We start from the raw sequence: 19,849 nt of genomic DNA on the forward strand, positions 1-19,849 counted from the left end.
CCCTGCCAAGAGACTCCTAGCAGCCTGGGTGCAATGTTCCCGGTGTGGCTAATTACACCCTGCGGGGCTCAAAAGCTTTGGCACCAATATTTTCCCGTCCCGACGCCCTCCGAGATGTTCCCGGGACTGGCAGGCTAATTGCAAGGCAAGGTGACTCAGTGGCTCCCAAAGGAAGGGAAGAGAGGGAAGGAATAAGTGTGTGATCTGAGAGGTGGAGACGGCTTGTTTTGCTCCTGCTCTGGAGGGCAGGACTCGAACCATTGGCTTTAAGTTGCAAGAATGCAGATTCCAACTAAACACCGGGAAGAACATTCTGACAGTACGAGTTGTTCAACCGTGGAACAGGACTCCCTTGGGAGGTTGTGGACTCCCCTTCCTTGGAGGTTTTTAAGCAGAGGTTGGATGGCATTATAGCTTGAGTTGAGATTTCTGCATTGCAGGGGCCTCGATCCTTACCCTTCCAACTCTACAGTTCTGTGACACCGGGAATTAGTAGCCTCAGGAGAAGAGACTGGGGCCTTGCGAGAAACGGCCAGCTCATTCCAGAGTTACGACTAGAGGTGGAAGGATCAGAATGGAAGAACACCATTATTACTCATTCCTTTTATATATATATATGCCTTTCTCCTCCAAGGGGTTCAGGATGCTGTAGATGTTTCTCCCCTGCCTGCTTTGCAAAGTGTTGCTGCTGTGTAGCGTTCTGGTCGCCTCGCCTCCAAAAGGAGATGGCAGCGTCGGAAAGGGTTCCGGAAAGGACAACCCAAATGATTGAGAGGATGGTGGAGTTTAGATGGTATATGATAGAGGGTTACAAAATCATACATCACATGGGGAAAGCAGATAGAGAGGTTCTCTCTCTCTCTCTCTCTCTCTCTCTCTCTCGTGTAACACTAGAACTCATGGTGGCTTCCAACATATATAAAAACATAATAAAACCTTTAAAAGTTTCCCTGTACAGGGCTGCCTTTGTATGTCTTCTAAAGGTTGTATAGTTATCTCCTTGACATCTGGTGGGAGGGTGTTCCACAGGGCGGGCGCCACCACTGAGAAGGCCCTCTGCCTGGTTCCTTGTAACCTCACTCTTCGCAGTGAGGGAACCACTAGAAGACCCTCGGAGCTGGAACTCAGTGCTGGAAGATGCGGGTGGAGGCGCTTGTTCGGATATACAGTGGTACCTCGGGTTAAGTACTTAATTCATTCTGGAGGTCTGTTCTTAACCTGAAACTATTCTTAACCTGAGGTACCACTTTAGCTAATGGGGCCTCCTGCTGCCGCCGCGCCGCCAGAGCACAATTTCTGTTCTCATCCTAAAGCAAAGTTCTTAACCCGAGGTACTATTTCTGGGTTAGCGGAGTCTGTAACCTGAAGCGTCTGTAACCTGAAGCGTATGTAACCCGAGGTACCACTGTGCAGGGCAGAGGCTGTTTATAGGGCTTTCAAGGTCAGCACCAACACTTTGAATTGTGCTCAGAAACATACTGGGAGCCAAAGTAGGTCTTTCAGGGCCGGTGTTATATGGTCTCGGCTGCTGCTCCCAGTCACCTGTCTAGTTGCCGCATTCTGGATTAGCTGCAGTTTCTGAGTCACCTTCAAAGGTAGCCCCACGTAGAGAGCATGGCAGTAGTCCAAGCAGAAGATAACCAGAGCATGCACCACTCTGGTGAGACAGGGAGAAGGCAGGGAGAGTCACTAGTGGCGTTCCAGATGGAGCAGGATCCTCGCAGAGCAAGATAATGGTAGGGACATTGCCTACCACACTTGAAAGGCTCCTGTTTGAGCATCTGGTTGGCTACTGTATGAACAGGTGCACCATTGGCCTGATCCAGCGTCTCTTCCTATGTCCTATATCCTCGCTCTACGTGGGGCTGCCCTTGAGACTGACCCAGAAACTCCAGCGGGTGCAGAATGCCGCGGTGAGACTCCACGGGGTCCTTGCCGTGGGATCACATTCACCCGGTGCTATACCGGCTGCACTGGCTCCCAGTGGAGTACAGGATCAGGTTTAAGGTGCTGGTTTTAACCTTTAAAACCCTATGCGGCCTAGGACCCTCGTACCTACAGGACCGCCTCTCCTGGTATGTCCCACAGAGGAACTTACGGTCTTCAAACAAAAACATCTTGGAGATCCCGGGCCACAGGGAGGTTAGGCTGGCCTCAACCAGAGCCAGGGCTTTTTCGGCTGTGGCCCCGATCTGGTGGAATGCTCTGTCACAAGAGACTAGGGCTCTGCGGGACTTGACATCTTTCCTCAGGGCCTGCAAGACAGAGCTGTTCCACCAGGCAGCCTGACCCCCTCCTCTGGCAATCTTCACAGAACTCTAGCCCAATGGTTGCCATCAATTTGATTTGAATTAATTTTATAATGAAATGGTTTTAGAATGTTGTGTTATTTCATTGTTGTTAGCTGCCCTGAGCCTGGCTTCGGCTGGGGAAGGATATAAATGCAATTTATTATTATTATTATTATTTAAGGTATGTGATCTGTCAGAAAACCCCCCACCACTTTTAACAATTTCTTTTAAATGGGGTGGGGTGGAATTGTTGAGTTATAAAGCCAATGAGCTTTCAAGGAAAACCCAGGTGATTGGCCCTCATCCCTGTGCGTATAAATGAATGTGCCGGGTACAGTATTTGGATAGGGCTCCAGGGCAGCTGTGCCACCCCCCCTTGAGGCATCTTTCACGGGCTGGTTTGGAAGTTGTTTCAAGGTGAGACAGGCCACTGTTCCATCTACTTCAGCACTGTCTACACTGACCGGCAGACATTGAATGTGGCTTATTCTGTACGCAAGGCAAATGCTTTGCTGCTGAGTTATGGCCTTTCTTCAAAGAAAGACGCTAGTCCTCAATGTTTGGGGGGTGGGGCAGACCTATATTTTGGGGCCCCTGAAGCTCAAACTGTCATCAGGGCCCCTTCTCAACCGGCAATGAAATCTGGGCAACCACTGAAACCATCTTCTTCAAGGGGGTTCTCCACAGCAGATCACCAGAGCTTTACAACATCTAAGCTACTAACGCCAAACTTTTGGGATATTGAAATATATACAGCAAAAAAAAGAAATCAGTACATTTGACTCAAACCAACGTGGCTCTAATTGGTTCTATGAGGCCCCCAAATTAAGCGATGTGGGGTCCTTTTACCTTGTGGGGGGCAAGCCCCATGTTGGGCGAAAGACTCCTGCAGTGCAAAGGGTTGAGCTAAATGGCCCTTGTAGTCCCTTCCCAACTCTACAGTTGGCCCCTTACCTTTCCCGCCCCAACCTGGCCACAGTGATCCATGTGACGGTCACCTCCAGGCTTGACTACTGTAATTCGCTCTACGTGGGGCTGCCCTTGAAACTGTCCCAGAAACTCCAGAATGCTGCAGCGAGGCTCCTCACGGGGTCTCTGCCATGGGAGCATATTCACCCAGTGCTTTAGCAGTTGCACTGGCTCCCGGTGGAGTATCGGGTCAGGTTTAAGGTGCTGGTTTTGACCTTTAAAGCCCTTTGTGGCTTAGGGCCCTCGTATTTACGGGACCGCCTCTCCTGGTCTGCCCCGCAGAGGACCTTAAGGTCCATGAATAATCATAGTTTAGAGGTCCCAGGCCCTAAGGAAGTCAGACTATCCTCCACCAGGGCCAGGGCCTTTTCAGTGATGGCTCTGACCTGGTGGAATGCTCTGTCCCATGAGACCAGGGCCCTCCAGGATTTAAATTCCTTCCACAGGGCCTGTAAGACAGAGCTATTCTGCCTGGCTTTCAATTTAAACTTAGCCCAATCTTTTATTCCCCTTCCTTCCTCCCCCCCCCTTTATGAAGATTACCCGCTCTGAGACCCCACAGCTAATTCTCCCCTGGTCTCCTCGCTGGCCCAAATAGGACTAATTTAGCCAGCTAGACCTGGGGATTATCTAATGTTTATTGAATGGATTTTCCCCCTAAATTGATTTTTGAATTCTGAATTTATTGTTATTCACGTTTTATACTGTATTTTATGCTTTTTTTGTTGCATCAATTGTTTTAAATTTGTTGTTAGCCGCCATGAGCCCTTTTTTTCCAGAAAACCGGAACCGGGAAGGGCGGGGTATAAAAAATTATTATTATTATTATTATTATTATTAGTATTATTATTATTATTATTACTATGAACCTATGGCCTTGAGCTCCCCAGAAATACTGCAGAACTTTCATTCTTCCTAGACTTAATTCCTTCCATAATTTCTAGACTAATTCCTTCCTTAATTCTCAGTTTGTAGGTGCCAAGCTAAATCTGTCTGATTCAGCGATGTTTCTGAAACCTTCCTATTTATCAATGGATGTTGTTGCTGTTAAAACAGAAGATCATAGAATCGTGGAGTTGGAAGGGATCCCTGAGGGTCATCTAGTTCAACCCCCTGCAATGCAGGAATCCCCCCCCCCCACCAAGGTGGGGCTTGAACCCACAACCCTGAGATTAATAGTCTCATGCTCCGCCGACAGAGCTGTCTTAAATGTCAGGCAAAATTGAAATTAAAAGACATAAGACAAACCTGATGGGTCAGGCCAATAGCCCATGTGGCCCAATATCCTGGTCTCACAGTGGCCAACAAGTTGCCCCCCCCATGGGAAACCCAAAAAGCAGGACCTGAACCCAAGACCTGCTCTTTCTCCCCTCCTGTGGCTTCCAGCAACTGCTGTTCCGAAGCATTACTGCCCCTGGACTTTGGAGACAGAGCGTAGCCATTGTGGCTGGCAGCTATCAAAAGCCTTCTCTTCCAATCGTCTTTTAAAACCATCCAGGTTGGTGGCTGTCCTTGCCCCCTGAGGCAGTGAGTTCCATAGTTGAACTGTGTTATATCAACTGCTTATATCGAGTCCTTGCTCTCCTTTAAGGGGAAAACACTTTTCAAATGAATAAATAAATGGGCGGGGGGGAGAAGGCGGTGTCGGGAGAAGACTCCTTCTACAGGGCAGGGCTGTCGGATCAAAGTGCAAATGCACACACACACACAGAGAGAGAGAGAGAGAGAGAGAGAGAGAGAGAGAGAGAGACCCCTCTAAAGGCAAATCGGTGATCTTGACGATGAAACCCAGAAGTAGTTTCTGGAAGAACCTACAAGGATACCAACTTGCATAAAAAAATTGGGGGGGGGTGTACAGGTAAGCCCCACCTTGCCTAACTGATTACAATACACAGCTCATGTAGCCAGGATTTATGTTAGGGGGCAGGACTTATTTGGAGGGGGGGCAGAACCTCAGTTAAGTATTTTTAATTATTTGCTTGATTTAGGGGGCAGCTGCCCCCTTCCCCCCCTTGGCTACGCCCATGGGAACACGCACATCATTTGAATGGAAATGGCCGTCCATTTGGAGGACCGTGACCCCTCAAATATTTTACTGGAGGGGGCGTTGACCTTGGCCCCTAGGAGTTGGTTCCTACCAGAGACAGAGAGCCGCCTGTCTCCTTTCCTCACATAGATACTGGGGGGCTTAGTAGAAGACTCTCCCGCTCCCCATCTCCCAGGTAGGACAGGAAGAGAGAATGAACCTGCTCTGAAATGCTCTCCTCGGCCTCACCCCCTTCTTCCGTATCAATGAAATCATCTACGGATCCCTGGTAGGCAAAGTTCGGGTCTGAATGGGATGGATCACGTGCGCGCACACAGAGTGCCTGGGGGTCGTTTTCCCCACCCCACAAATTGCGGGTTTCTCAAATCGGTGGGTCATTGGCCTGAGCTGCTTAAATAACAGGACCCCTGCCGCAACACTCCTTTCCAAGGAACGAAGCCTTGCTGTGGCAGACTTTTTAAAATAATACTAAAGCAACGACACCCTACTACAAATGCCGACAGGGTTTCTAGAGTGGAAAGGACTCTGCAGTTACTAAATAACTGGGAAGGAGGTGGATGGTGGTATAAACCCCAAATATGCCGCCGCCCCCCTCTCTCTCCGCACACGCAGAATTTGGACATCAGTGAGATTGCAGCGAAAGGAATCGCTGAGGTGAGATCCTCCTTTTCTCAGCCCCCTCCTCAAATTCTGCAGCAGTCTCCACACAGGTGCCAGAGACACCGAGATGGTGTTGTATGTTGTGTTGTGTGTGTGTTTTAAAAAACACAAATAGTATCCCCCCCCCTTTAAAAACACAAATAGGCTGACCTCCCACAGATGGAGGGATAATTTTTTGTGTGTTTGGGGGTTGGATGGTGCCTTGAGTTATTTATTTCTCTCATGGCTATCGATCCACTTTTCTAGGATGCTACAAACCCGCACGAGGACGGAGGGAGTCCGTCCCCCATCCCCACCCCACAGATATGTGTAGGTGCACAGAAAATGGATAAAGGCAATTTAAAAAGGAAAAAAAAAAACGCATCAGAGGAAGCAATGAAACCGAACTCGCCAGCTGCAAAGGAACGATTCATTAATATATGGACAATGTGTATATATATATATGGACAATTGCAAATAATTGCTATGGGGCCAGTGAGGTCGGGTCTTGAAGTTGGGATTCTGGCTGAATAGGGCACACCAACTGCAAAGGGAGAATTAAACAGGGTCTGTACCTGTGCATATATCGAAGGTGAGCGTCAGATGAGGCAGAGCGATTAAACAGAATAAATACGCATGGAGAGAGAGAGACAGAGCGAGACGGTGAGACAGAGAAAGATCATGCATATTAATTGCTTAGGAGCAAATGGGATTGGGTCTTGAAGTTGGGCACCAGGTTACAGAGAACACACAGGCTGCAAGGGGGAAATTGAACATCATAAACATGCATTCGAAGAGAGAGGGAGAGAGAATGTCTAGGGGCAAATGAGTCTTGGAGCTTGGCTACGGTCTTATGGGGTGCTCAGCTACTTATAACGATGGGGACTTACTTACAGGGGGGGGGCTGCCCATCCCTCCTCACAGCCTGCAGCCGTGACCCCTGGATGCGTGGCTAAGAACGTAGACACCCCCCCCAAAAAATCTGCTACCTTCTTCGATCCCACCAACACCAAAGGAGGGGTTTGTTGTTCGGGGGGGGGGGAGGGCTGATTTTACCTTCTGCGAGCCGAGGGTTCCTGGCGGCTGCTTCCCGGAGCGGCTGTGGCCAAGGCTGCCCCCGGGAGCCAACTTTCCCCGCAGAGGCGAGCGGCCAGGCAGAGCCGGCTCCTCGCCCGTCGGCGGGCACCAGCGGCACCCGGGCGCGCTCCGGCGCTGCCCTGCGTTTCCCGGCGCTGCGGACGAGCACGGCTGGCGGGGGGGAGGCGGCGGCGGCGGCGGCAGGAGCCGGGGGGCTGCCCAGTGCCCGGGCCCCGATCCGGGCCAAGCGCCGCCCTCCTGGTGGGGGCAGGGGGAGTGCCAGCCGGAGGGCAGGCGGCCGGGGTCCCGGGCCCTCTGGAGCAAGGGGTAGAGCGAGAGGAAGACGAGCTGGCTGGGCGAGGGCCGCCCGGGGGCCAGGAGACGCGGGTCGGGGGCCGCGCCGGGCCGGAGGGCGCCCGGGGAGCTGTCCGGGTGCTGAAACGAGGGAGCAGCAGCCCGGACCGCAGAGCGGCCGCCGCCTCTGCCGCTAGCGCGCTGCTGCGGCGGCGGCGGCGGGTGGTGCTGAAGGACAGCTCCCGGCGCCTGCCAAGGCATCTCTCGGGCGCCGAGTCAAGCCCCTCTCGCCCGCCTGGCGCGCCACCGGCGGCTCCCCTCGCCCGGCTCTCCGGCGGAATCCGGGAAAGGGACCCTCTCCTCCCATTGGTGGGCTCCCTCCCCCAGCCCCTCCCCAGCCTTCGCCGCGCAGACCACCCGCCTCCCCTCCGCTGCGCCGCCCCTTCGACTCCTCGCCCTCCCCCTCCTCTTTCCGTCTCTCTCTCTTTCTAGGTAATCCGGGGTAATTACTCTTGGCGCAGGACGGCGGCTGTCTCCCCCACCCCTTCCGCTCAGTCTGCCCCCGTCCCCTTCTGCACCGCCAATGGGGAGGTTTTAGGCCCCAAGGGGGCAGAGCGCCTTATCCCCCAGGGTCGTCAGGACTGGGGCTTCGCTCTGTTTTTAAAGGGAGGTTTCCTGACTCGCTGGTACAGGCAGTGGCGTAGCAGAAAGGTTCCAGGTTCAATAATAGGAATCCTAGAATTGTAGACTTGGGTGGGACCTCGAGGGTCATCCAGACCAACCCTCTGCAGTGCGGGAATCTCAGCTCAAGCATCCAGGACAGATAAGGCCATCCAATCTCTTCTCAAAAACCTGCAAGGAAGGAGAGTCCGCTATCTTTCGAGAGAGTCCGTTCCACTGTGGGAAAGCTCTCACTGTCAGAAAGTCCTGCCTGATGTTTAGTTAGATGTTTCTTGCAATGAGTTCCAGTCCTACCAACCCGAGCAGGAGAAATTAAGCTTGCTCCATCTTCCATGTGGCAGCCCTTGAGATATTTGAAGGTGGTTATCTCCTCTCAGTCTCCTCTTTTCCAGGCTAAACATACTCAGCTCCTTCAACCGTTCCTCGTCAGGCTTGGTTTCCAGACCTTGACCATCTTGGTCGCCCTCCTCTGCACACCTTCCAGCTTGTCAACATCCTTCTTAAATTGTGGTGCCCAGAACTGGACGCAGTATTTGAGGTGCTCGATTTGAGGCAATCTCAAAGCAATATTGTGTTCAAACTCAACCAAGGGGGAATTGGTGGTTCCGGCTGAGGCTGAATCCACACTACAAAGAAGAAGGTTCTCTTGGGCCTCATGAAATAATCATAAAAGAAGGAGGAGAAGAACTGAATGTACTATATTTCAAAAGCAGGTTACACTTGCTCCGTGTATGGAAAATGAAAGAGTCTGGGTTCACAAACACACAAGCCTAGTTCTTTCTTCATGGAACCTGTGGCTGGGGACTTGCTGTATTTTCCTGGATGTGACTGCATACACCTCCACACCACACACACTCTATCTATCTATCTATCTATCTATCTATCTATCTATCTCTCCCTGCATTTAGAAATGTAGCGTGTCAAGGGAAAAAAGTTTCCAGTTGGCTTTTTCTGGCTGAGGAATATGTATTTAGATACAGGAGTGTTCAAATTCTCTACCCGCATGCAGACAGACCTAGCATGCCAGGGGAAAGAGGTCTTGCCTATTCATCACCTCCCTGACATGCTATCTTTCTACGTTGCAAGGGTTATACGTATACAAGTATACAAGTATACAGACTCCCTGGCAGGTGTCAAGCAGGTGGGTTATAGTCCAGCTTTCCAAAGAATGTAGGAACGAAAAAAGAACTCTTGGTGAGGGATTTCGCTGTTGTTGTTTAGTCGTTTAGTCATGTCCGACTCTTCGTGACCCCCTGGAACAGAGCACGCCAGGCATTCCTGTCTTCCACTGCCTCCCACATGGTCAAACTCATGCTGGTAGCTTCGAGAACACCATCCAACCATCTCGTCCTCTGCCGTCCCCTTCTCCTTGTGCCCTCCATCTTTCCCAACATCAGGGTCTTTTCCAGGGAGTCTTCTCCTCTCATGAGGTGGCCAAAGTCTTGGAGCCTCAGCTTCAGGATCTGTCCTTCCAGTGAGCACTCAGGGCTGATTTCCTTCAGAATGGAGAGGTTTGATCTTTTTGCAGTCCATGGGACTCTCAAGAGTCTCCTCCAGCACCATAATTCAAAAGTATCCATTCTTTGGCGATCAGCCTTCTTTATGGTCCAGCTCTCACTTCCACATATCACTACTGGGAAAACCATAGCTTTAACTATACGGACCTTTGTTGGCAAGGTGATGTCTCTGCTTTTTAAGATGCTGTCTAGGTTTGTCATCGCTTTTCTCCCAAGAAGCAGGCGTCTTTTAATTTCGTGGCTGCTGTCACCATCTGCAGTGATCATGGAGCCCAAGAAAGTAAAATCTCTCACTGCCTCCATTTCTTCCCCTTCTATTCGCCAGGAGGTGATGGGCCCAGTGGCCAGGATCTTCGTTTTTTTGATGTTGAGCTTCGGACCATATTTAGGCATTTCGCTACTGCACACCAAAGCCAACATATCTTGGGGCGGGGGCATTAATGTGTGAAAACAAAGCAAAGAGAGTGTTGTGTCAGAAGAAGGGAACATATTCCTGCTTCTCTGGATAGATTTTTGTGGGGTTTGGTGGTGCTGATGGAAAACAAACGTGGCATTCTGTATCGGATGCTTTCCATTAAACACCAGAACATCAGAAGAGCTTGGCCGCAGGATCAGGCCCTTGGCCCGTCTAGCCCAGCAGCCTCACAGTGACCAGCCAGATCCCTCTCCGGTGGGAAAACAGCCAGCAGCACCAGAAACAAACACAGGAAACGCTGCCCCCGAGGAAGGGATCAGTTAATTAAACTAATGGGATACAGGATTGTTAATCCTAGGCTTGTTTTGAGTTTTCAGGAAGCAAACTCTCTGTGGGCTCTTCAACCTGCAGATTTGTTGAGAAATGTTTACCTCGAATACATTACATTCATAGGTGTAGCCAGGATTAATTTTACGGTGGGGGGGGGCAGGCATAATGTTGGGGGGGCAGTACCAAGTTATCTGTGATGCAATTGGTCAGTTAGTTAAGTACCATATTTTTTGCACCATAACACTCACTTTTTTCCTCCTAGAAAGTAAGGGGAAATGTCTGTGCGTGTTATGGAGCAAATGCCTACGGGTGGCGGGGGGATCTGCTGCAGTCGTGAGCAGAGGATCCATGGTTCCCCTTCCTTCCTTCCTTCCTCCATGGTTACAAAGCATGGATCCACATGGATCCTCAGGATTTTTGCATTGGGCTACTCCAAACTCATTGTCAGATCACATGTCTGTGGCCATAGCATGAACCACAAAAATCATATATCCACTATTTCGTTTAGAATATATTTTTTCTTGTTTTCCTCCTCTAAAAACTATGTGCGTGTTATGGACTGGTGCGTGTTATAGAGCGAAAAATACGGTATTTCTAAAATAATAATAATAATAATAATAATAATAATAATAATAATAATAATAATAATTTATTTATACCCCACCCATCTGTCTGGGCTTCCCCAGCCACTCTGGGCGGCTTCCAACAAAATATTAAAATACAGTAATGCATCAAACATTAAAAGCTTCCCTCAACAGGGCTGCCTTCAGATGTCTTCTAAAAGTCTGGTAGTTGTTGTTCTCTTTGACATCTGGTGTGGGGGGGTGTTCCACAGGGTGGGTGCCACCACTGAGAAGGCCCTCTGCCTGGTTCCCTGTAACTTGGCTTCTCGCAGTGAGGGAACCACCAGAAGGCCCACGGCGCTGGACCTCAGTGTCTGGGCAGAATGATGGGGGTGGAGACACTCCTTCAGATATACTGGGCCAAGGCCATTTATTTATTTGCTTTGGGGGGGCACCTTCTCCCCCTGCCTCCCTGGCTATGTCTTCCATGGTTACATTGAGGGGTGGACCCCAAATACAAAAAATTCAGGTGGAATTTGAGGGGATATATTTTTCTGGCTCTGGAGTTCCTTTTGTGTACAGGGAGGCAGGGGGAAAGGATGTTGGAAATGGCTTAAGATTAGGGAGCATGATGCACTGTCAGGAAGGTGACAACATGGAGAAAAAGGATGTCAGCGACGGATAGCCACAAAGGCTGCGCTCTGCCTCCACAATCAGAGGCAGGAAATGCACGAGGAAGAAGAAGAATGAACAGTCACAGCTGTGCTAAGCTGACACACATTTGGGGGACCACAGCCTCAACTGAAACCTAGTGGACAATATGTTGTTGTTGTTTAGTCGTTTAGTTGTGCCTGCCTCTTTGTGACCCCCTGGACCAGAGCACGCCAGGCACTCCTGTCTTCCACTGCCTCCCGCAGTTTGGTCAAACTCATGCTGGTAGCTTCGAGAACACTGTCCCACCATCTCGTCCTCTGTCGTCCCCTTCTCCTTGTGCCCTCCATCTTTCCTGGGATCTCCATCTTGTGGGATCTCTGCAGGGAGGCAAAGGCTCCACAAATCTGGAGTCCCTAAGATGATTGGATAGTGCCTTGTCCGCCTCCTTCTGGCAACTCCTGCAGCCCAGCTGGTGCCAAACGTCTTGCTCTGCTTTCCTTTGGGCCATATCAGCCAGGCCAAGAATATAAATAAAATAAATATTTTTTTATTTATATCCTGCCTTTCCCGGTTCCAAAACCGGGCTCAGGGCGGCTAACAACAAATTTGAAACACTTAATTGAAAAAGCAGCACAAAATACAGTATAAAAACATGAATAACAATAAAATTCAAAGTTCAAAAATCAATTTAGGGGAAATCCATCTAATAAGCATAAGATAATCCCCAGGGCTAGCTGGCTGAATTGGTCCTACTTGGGCCAGCGAGGAGGCCAGGGGAGAATTAGCTGTGGGGTCTCAGAGCAGGTAATCTTCGTAAAAGGTGAGGGGGAGGGAAGAGAAGGGAAATAAAAGATCAGGCCCAATAAAAGAAGGGGGTCTTGCCATCTGGGCAGCCAGGACCTCCTTACACACTGGCCAGGCCCTGGGGAGGTCACTTCCTTGCTGCTAATGCAGCCAGAGGCGCACTCTATCATCTCTCAAGACAGACAGATGCCACCTAAATATTGCATGCTCATGACTGGCAGGCCAGCTGGAATGGCATTTGTGGACTGTGCAAATCTCCTTTCGAATCTGTCTAGCCACTGGTGTTCTGAAGACAACTCAGCCTACTTGAGGATATGACAGAAGGCTGCTCATGACACGGTCTGCCCAATTCCGAATCTGGAAACTGAGGTTTGCCACCCTTAGGCCAGTGCTCTGTCAATATGTGTGGGTTTCTCATTCTTCTTCTTCTCCTCCCATGCAAAAAGAAACAATGCACTTTGTAGGGCATGGAAAGTCTGTGGCCTAGAGATAAGAAAACTTAAAGTCCGTCCAGCAAGTGCGAAGTCAGAACGCTTTATTAGGATCGAAGCACCTGGAAATGCAGGGCGGATTTTTTGACAAGGGGAAGGGAAGTTCCCGGAAAAATTGTGCACACAACAAAACACCCTTCTTTGTGGGCAATAAAACAAGGAAGGAAACCGCCCATTCTCCCTTGTGGGTTTGACAAGAATATCTGACTGACCTCATGGGTCACACCAGGTTCCTGGACTAGAGGGATGTTGACAAGCTGGAAGGTGTGCAGAGGAGGGCAACCAAGATGAACCAGGGTCTAGAAGCCAAGCCTTGTGAGGAACGGTTGAAGGAGCTGGGTATGTTTAGCCTGGAAAAGAGGAGACTGAGAGGAGATAGGAGAGCCACCTTCAAATATCTCAAGAGGGAGCAGGTTTGTTTCCTCCTGCTCTGGAGGGTAGGACTCGAACCCATGGCTTCAAGTTAGAAGAAATGAGATTCCGACTAAACATCAGGAAGAACCTTCCGACAGTAAGAGCCATTTGACTGTGGAATGGTCAACCTTGGGAGGTTGTGGACTCTCCTTCTTGGGAGGTTTTTAAGCAGAGGTTGGGTGAATGCTTGAGCATTGCAGGGGGTTGGACTAAATGACCCCTGGGGTCCCTTCCAACTTTACAATTCTATGATGTAACACTCTGCTACTGCTTCGGGGTTTCCTTTCGGGGCATCTGTGACAACAGGATGCTGGGCTGGATGAGTCCCCTATGGCCTGATCCTGTAGCCAAGCTCTGACAGTCTTGTAGGGAGCCTCCAGCTGCAGAGGCAGTCTACCTGGACTCCTGCATTGTTGTTGTTTGTTGCGCTTCAGTCCTGTGAGACAGGACTCTGGAACTAGCTGGGCTACTGGGCTGATCCAGCCAAGCTTTCCTTATAAGCTCTTACTAAAAACAACCAACCAAACGCAAAGACCGCTGGTTAACAACAACAAAAGCATTCACAAGCAGCAGCAGTTTCAAAAGCTGTTGTTTTTTTTTTGTTTTGTTTCAATAATGTGTTCGATTGCTAGCAGAATGCAAATAAAGAGGGAACTGAACTCTCGAAGCAGTGAGTTCCACAGACTGGGTGCCACCTCAGAGAAAGCCCTCTCTCGCTCATTGCCACCAACCGTACAGTTGACCAGAACTCAGGCCAACAGCTAAGACCAACTTGGGGTGAGCTGTCCCTGAAGGTCTCCACAAAACACGTACCTCTGGGGCTTTGCCCCAATATCCGAAGCCCATCCTGGGACATTCAGCAAGTTACGGTTTCAGTACCGGGGCAGCTGACATGAGACAGAATTGGGCAGCTGGCGCAGCGTGACAGACGGCAGGTTTCTGGGTTCTGCCTTTCCCTGAAAATAAATCAGCAAACTGGCAACAAACTGCCACTGCAGAGAGAAAAAGTTTAGATCCCTTATGGAGATGACAAAGTCCACCTCCCTAGGCCAACATTCAGGTTTTCCACCTGCGGTCGACACATTCCCCCAGGAAGCCAACAAGACCTTCATATCTCTTCCCCCTTGCCATTCCTTCCCTAGGTGTTCTCAGATAGACTCCCATGGCAGCGGCAGAAAAACTCCAGAGTTCTTTAAACCTATGCACTGCATGCGTGAGGAAATCTTTTCCCTTCGCTCCCCTTCGCTCGCTGATCCCTGAGTGGCTTTCAGCGTTTTGGGAGAAACAGGAAAAGAAGAAGAAGGGGAAAAAAACCACTTTCTCCAACCACTGCTTCATTTAATACACCTCGGTCAAGTTCCTCCTAACTTGCCTTTTCCCTTTCTTTCTGCAAACAACAAATCCCTCATCTCCTCACACGGAGTTTGTTTCCAACACCTTTGAGCATTTTTGCCTGCCCTTTCCTGAACCGATTCTGTGGCTCTGCAATATCAGATCAGGACTGCAAGAACACAGCATTATGAGCGCAGTGAGACCACAGATTTATATAAATGCTTTGCAATATTGGCTGTTCGGTTGTTCGGCCGCTTTCCTAGCAAACCGTAACGTGGAACTGGCTTCTCCCGCACCCCCCCCATCCTTAAATTGGGAAATCTGCCCCCCATCCATTTTTATGATTTGCTAAACGCCCATAAAAAGCATTAATAATGTTACATCAGGTTGAAAGCAGCATAAGGTTGAACATTAGCACTAAAGGTAAGGTTCCAAAAGCATTGCAAAAAAAAAAAAAAATCAAACCCATTTCCCCAGAAACCTGTTAGGTTTATTTATCTGCATTATTGTGTAATAGGTTTACTTAATCATTGTTCCTATAGACCGGATCCCACCCCCCATCCCCCGCCCCCCAAAAACCCATTAGCAAACAGTTATACTCTGCACACACCTCCCAATTGTTACTTGTCTGGGATAGCTCAGTTGGTAAAGCATGAGACTTAATCCCGGGGTCTTAATCTCAGGGTTGTGGGTCTGAGCCCCACGTTGGACAAAATATTCCTAGGTGAGCCCTGAAGTCCCTTCCAACTCTGAGTCTAGCCAGGCTTTTGGCTAACCAAGTACTCTATAGGACGCACTTTTCCCCCAAAAAATTAAGGGGAAATGTTTGTGCGTCCTATGGAGCGAATGCAGGCTCCTTGGCTTCAGCGAAAGCAACGCGAAGCCTGCAGAGTGCAGCGGGAACTCACGCTGCGCTCCGGAGGCTTCGCGTTGCTTTCGCTGAAGCCTGGAGAGCAAGAGGGGTCGATGCGCACCGACCCCTCTCGTTCTCCAGGCTTCAGGGATAGCTGCCTGAAGCCTTCGGAGCGCAGCACAAGTCTTGCTCTCCCGGCTTCAGCGAAAGGAACCTGAAGCCTGCGGAGCGCAGCGGGAACTCGCGCTGCGCTCCGAAGGCTTCAGGGATAGCCGCCTGAAGCCTTCGGTGTGCAGCGTGAGTTCCCGCTGGGCTCCGCATGCTTCAGGTTCCTTTCGCTGAAGCCAGCAGAGCAAGGCTCTCCTGGCTTCAGCAGAGAGGGAGAGCTGCGCAGCGCCCCTTCAGCGAAATGGGAGGAGAAATGGAAGGGGCTCTGTCTCTCCTGCCGCTTCGCTGAAGGGGCGCTGAGCAGAGAGGGGGAGAAATTTTTTTCTTGTTCTCCCCCTCTAAAACAAGGTGCGTCCTATAGAACGAAAAATACGGTAAGTTAAACAACAGATCAACAAAGCCAGAGACAGACCCAAAAGAGGACTATATGGAACTTGCCGAACTGACTGGGAGACTCCGAGACCAGAGAGAAGAGACGGTGGAAGAAGATTGGAAGAAGTTTAAAGAATATTTGAAAAAATATATTAATATTTAAATCGTAGAATAGCTTTGGAAGTGGATATAGGCTGTAGGGTTAGAAGTAGAAGATAGTGTGTTTTAAAATAGTATTATTTGTTAGTGATAAAATGTGAAGATTTTTATGGTAAAAGTAAAGGTAAAGGTAAAGGGACCCCTGACCATGGTAAAAGTATGTGTGATTTTAAAAAAATGGTTAAAAATTATGATATATGAAACTGCTAAAGATGAGGTAAAATGAAAATCAGATGGGGGGACTTGGGGAAGCTCGCCTAACAATGTTTAGAAAAAAATAAGGAAAAGACAATAATTCATTTGTATTGTTTGTTTTTCTGTTTGTACTGTTTATTTGTGTTACAAAATGAATAACAATTTTTGAAAGGAAAAAAAAGACAGACTCAAAAGAGAAAATAACAGAACACCACTAGTAATCACATACAGCTCCCAAATTAAAACAGTTCAATGCATCATCAGAGATCTATAACCTCTCCTAGACAACAACAGTTCTCTTGGGTGCCTACAGACAGCCACCCAATCTTAAACAACTCCCCACCCACAATAATACAGCAAGCAGACTTGACATAGACACTGGTACCAGAGCCTGCAATAAACCCAGATGCCAACTTTGCTGCCACATACACCCAGACAACACCATCACTGGACCCAACAACATCAAACATACCATCTCAGGCCTATTTAATTGCTCATCTTCCAACATTGTGTATGCCATCATATGCCAGCAGTGCCCTTCAGCTCTCTATATTAGACAAACAGGCCAAACCCTACGCCAAAGGATAAATGGACATAAATCTGACATCAGGAATCACAAGACAGAGAAGCTTCAATCTCCCAGGATCTCAAAGCAGCTGTCTTATTACAAAAGAATTTCAGAAATAGACTCGAAAGAGAAGTTGCTGAATTACAACTTATTGCTAAACTGAAAACTATGGAGAGGCCTGGTCTCAACAGAGATATTGGATTCTTGTCTCATTGCATATGCTAAAGCTATTTTTGGTCATCTGCATACTATCCCTTGCTTTTTCCTGTGGGACTAATGGATCACTGCCTTTCCGTGGTGAAGGGGCTTGAATAACTCAGAGAAGCTATAAGCCATGCCGTGCAGGGCCACCCAAGATGGACAGGTCATAGTGGAGAGTTTTGACCAAACGTGATCCACCTGGAGCAGGAACCAGCAAGCCACTCCAGTATCCCTGCCAAGAAAACTCCATGGGAATTATGGTGCTGGAGGAGAATCTTGAGAGTCCCATGGACTGCAAGAAGATCAAACCTATCTATTCTCAAGGAAATCAGCCCTGAGTGCTCACTGGAAGGACAGATCCTGAAGCTGAGGCTCCAAGACTTTGGCCACCTCATGAGAAGAGAAGACTCCCTGGAAAAGACCCTGATGTTGGGAAAGAGAAGGAGAAGGGAACGACAGAGGACAAGATGGTTGGACAGTGTTCTCAAAGCTACCAGCATGAGTTTGACCAAACTGCGGGAGGCAGTGGAAGACAGAAGTGCCTGGCGTGCTCTGGTCCAGGGGGTCACGAAGAGGCGGACACGACCGAACGACTAAACAACAACAACAACAGTCGTCAACAGGTTTACCACATCCATTGATTCAATTACCCATCTCCTACTACCCTTCTGAGAAAAACCCCACCCCACCCTCCCACTATATATAACGGTCTGGTGACCTCTGTTTCAGTGCACCTGAAGAAGTGTGCATGCACACGAAAGCTTATACCCGGAACAAACTTAGTTGGTCTCTAATTTTTTCAAGTAATCTTTGCAGCAGTTATAAGGCTGGCTGTTATTTCTCAATCATTTTCCGGCATAACACCCTTCAGAAAAACGAGTAGGAAATAGTTTAGGGTTCCACAAGGGTATGTGATATCTTAGCACATCAGAAATAGGAGCCTAGAGAGATTTCCAAAATATTTGTACCTGTGAGCAGTTCCAGTGATTCTCAGCACCCTGAACGAACTACACGTCCCAAGATTCTTTGGGGGAAGCCATCGCTAGGATACTTATTCAGATGCAGAGTGCAGACGAGGCCTCAGTTTTCCCCCTTGAAGAGCAGGAGTATGGGCACAAACCTATAATGGGTTGGCTCCTCCTGTCGATGGTTCTGGCACCCCCTGGCTTCTAAGAATGCCTTGGCCAGTAGCTCAGCTGGTTAGAGCGCAGTGCCGATAACGCCAAGGCTGCGGGTTTGATCCAGCTACATATTCCTCCATTCCAGCTCTATAATTCTATGGTTCTTGTCCTGAAAGGGCACAAGCCAACCTGGAGCAAAATTACATGATTCTAGGATTCTGCATCCAGAAACCGAGAGAGCCAAGGGGTCATCCGTGCCCCCGCCCCACCTTGCTTTCTCGTTTCCTCTCTGCTGTGATGCTTAATTACTTTTCCTTAATTTATTGTTACGGCGGCACAGGCTTGAATATTTCATGGGGTCGCTTCCCTGCTCTCCCGGCTGCTGCACCGCTGGATAAATTACTCTTATTAGCCTGATTAATCTGCTGGTCCCTGGGGAACGAAAAGGGTTAAGGCCGCCAAAGGAACTCGGGTTCCTTTCTGTTCCACTCGGTTCGTAGGAACAAAGGACAGCCTGCAAGTTCAGGCCAATGGTCCGTCTAGTCTAGCATCCTGTTCTCTCAGTGGCCAACTAGATGCCCATTAATGGAAACCCACGAGCAGGATTCGAACACGAGCAGCTCTCCCCTCCTGTGGTTTCCAGCAACTGGGATTCACTGACTGTGATGGCAGAACAGAGCCACCTGGGCTGGTAGCCATCGATAGCCCTCTCCTCCGCCACAAATTAGTCCAATCCCCTTCCAAAGCCATCAAGATCAGTGGCCGTCGCTGCCTCCTGTGGCAGTGAGTTCCACAGTTTAACAATGCACTGCATGAAGAAGGACTTCCTTTTACCTGGTGGCAGACCTACATTTGGGGGGGACCCCTTTGCAACAAGGTCTGGGTAACCACCGTTTTCTTCTTTATGGGGTTGTTCCATGACAGACTGCCACTTTATATTAACGCAGTGGTACCTCAGGTTACATTCGCTTCAGGTTACATTCGCTTCAGGTTACAGACTCCACTAACCCAGAAATAGTACCTTGGGTTAAGAACTTTGCTTCAGGATGAGAACAGAAATCGTGCTCCAGCGGCGTGGCAGCAATGGGAGGCCCCATTAGCTAAAGTGGTGCTTCAGGTTAAGAACAGTTTCAGGTTAAGAACGGACCTCCAGAACGAATTAAGTACTTAACCCGAGGTACCACTGTAATCATCATCATCATCATCATCATCATCATCTACATCATTTCAGATTTTGATTTAAATTGTTGCACTGGGTTATCTCCCATGTCAAAGTCAGTGGTGTTAATGAAAAAATTCTTACGCCTTATATTTTCCGAGTTATGGGGTGGGGGGGGGGTTGGATGAAAATCAGGGGGATCCAGGGATACACATTTTAAAGCAAAATTTTTAAGCAATGTGGACTAAGGTAGATTAGGAGCCCTGAAGCTTAAGTTCTGTTCTTTTCATAGCAGATCCGCCCCTGGTTTTACCTGTCCTGAATCTTCCAACATTCAGCGTCACTGCATGCTCACCAATTCTGGTCCTATGAGAGATGGATATGGGGGGGAACACTTTTCCTGTCTGCTTTCTCCTTGCCTTGGGAGTTGGAAGATGACCCATCAGGCTGGGTGACTGGTGACTGGGAGTAGCCACCGGGACCACATAACGCCGGTTCTGAGAGATCTGCATTGGCTCCCAGTACATTTCTGATC

The 19,849-nt window shown here is 49.1% G+C and overlaps 1 protein-coding gene across 2 annotated transcripts in view; it reads right to left on the reverse strand.

The window, feature by feature from the left end:
• The window catches only part of KCNN1 (potassium calcium-activated channel subfamily N member 1), an 89,478-nt gene that overhangs the window by 41,882 nt on the left and 27,747 nt on the right, over positions 1 to 19,849 (reverse strand). Inside the window, exon 1 of one of the 2 annotated variants that reach the window (XM_082206468.1) lies at positions 7,003 to 7,103. The exons of the other annotated variant lie outside the window; for it this stretch is intronic. The gene's annotated coding sequence lies outside the window, so the exon portion shown is untranslated. Of the gene's footprint in view, positions 1 to 7,002; positions 7,104 to 19,849 lie in introns of those variants that run through there. 2 annotated transcript variants of the gene reach the window in all.

This window comes from Podarcis vaucheri (assembly GCF_965113315.1).
Source record: "Podarcis vaucheri genome assembly, chromosome: 18".
Taxonomy (NCBI): domain Eukaryota; kingdom Metazoa; phylum Chordata; class Lepidosauria; order Squamata; family Lacertidae; genus Podarcis; species Podarcis vaucheri.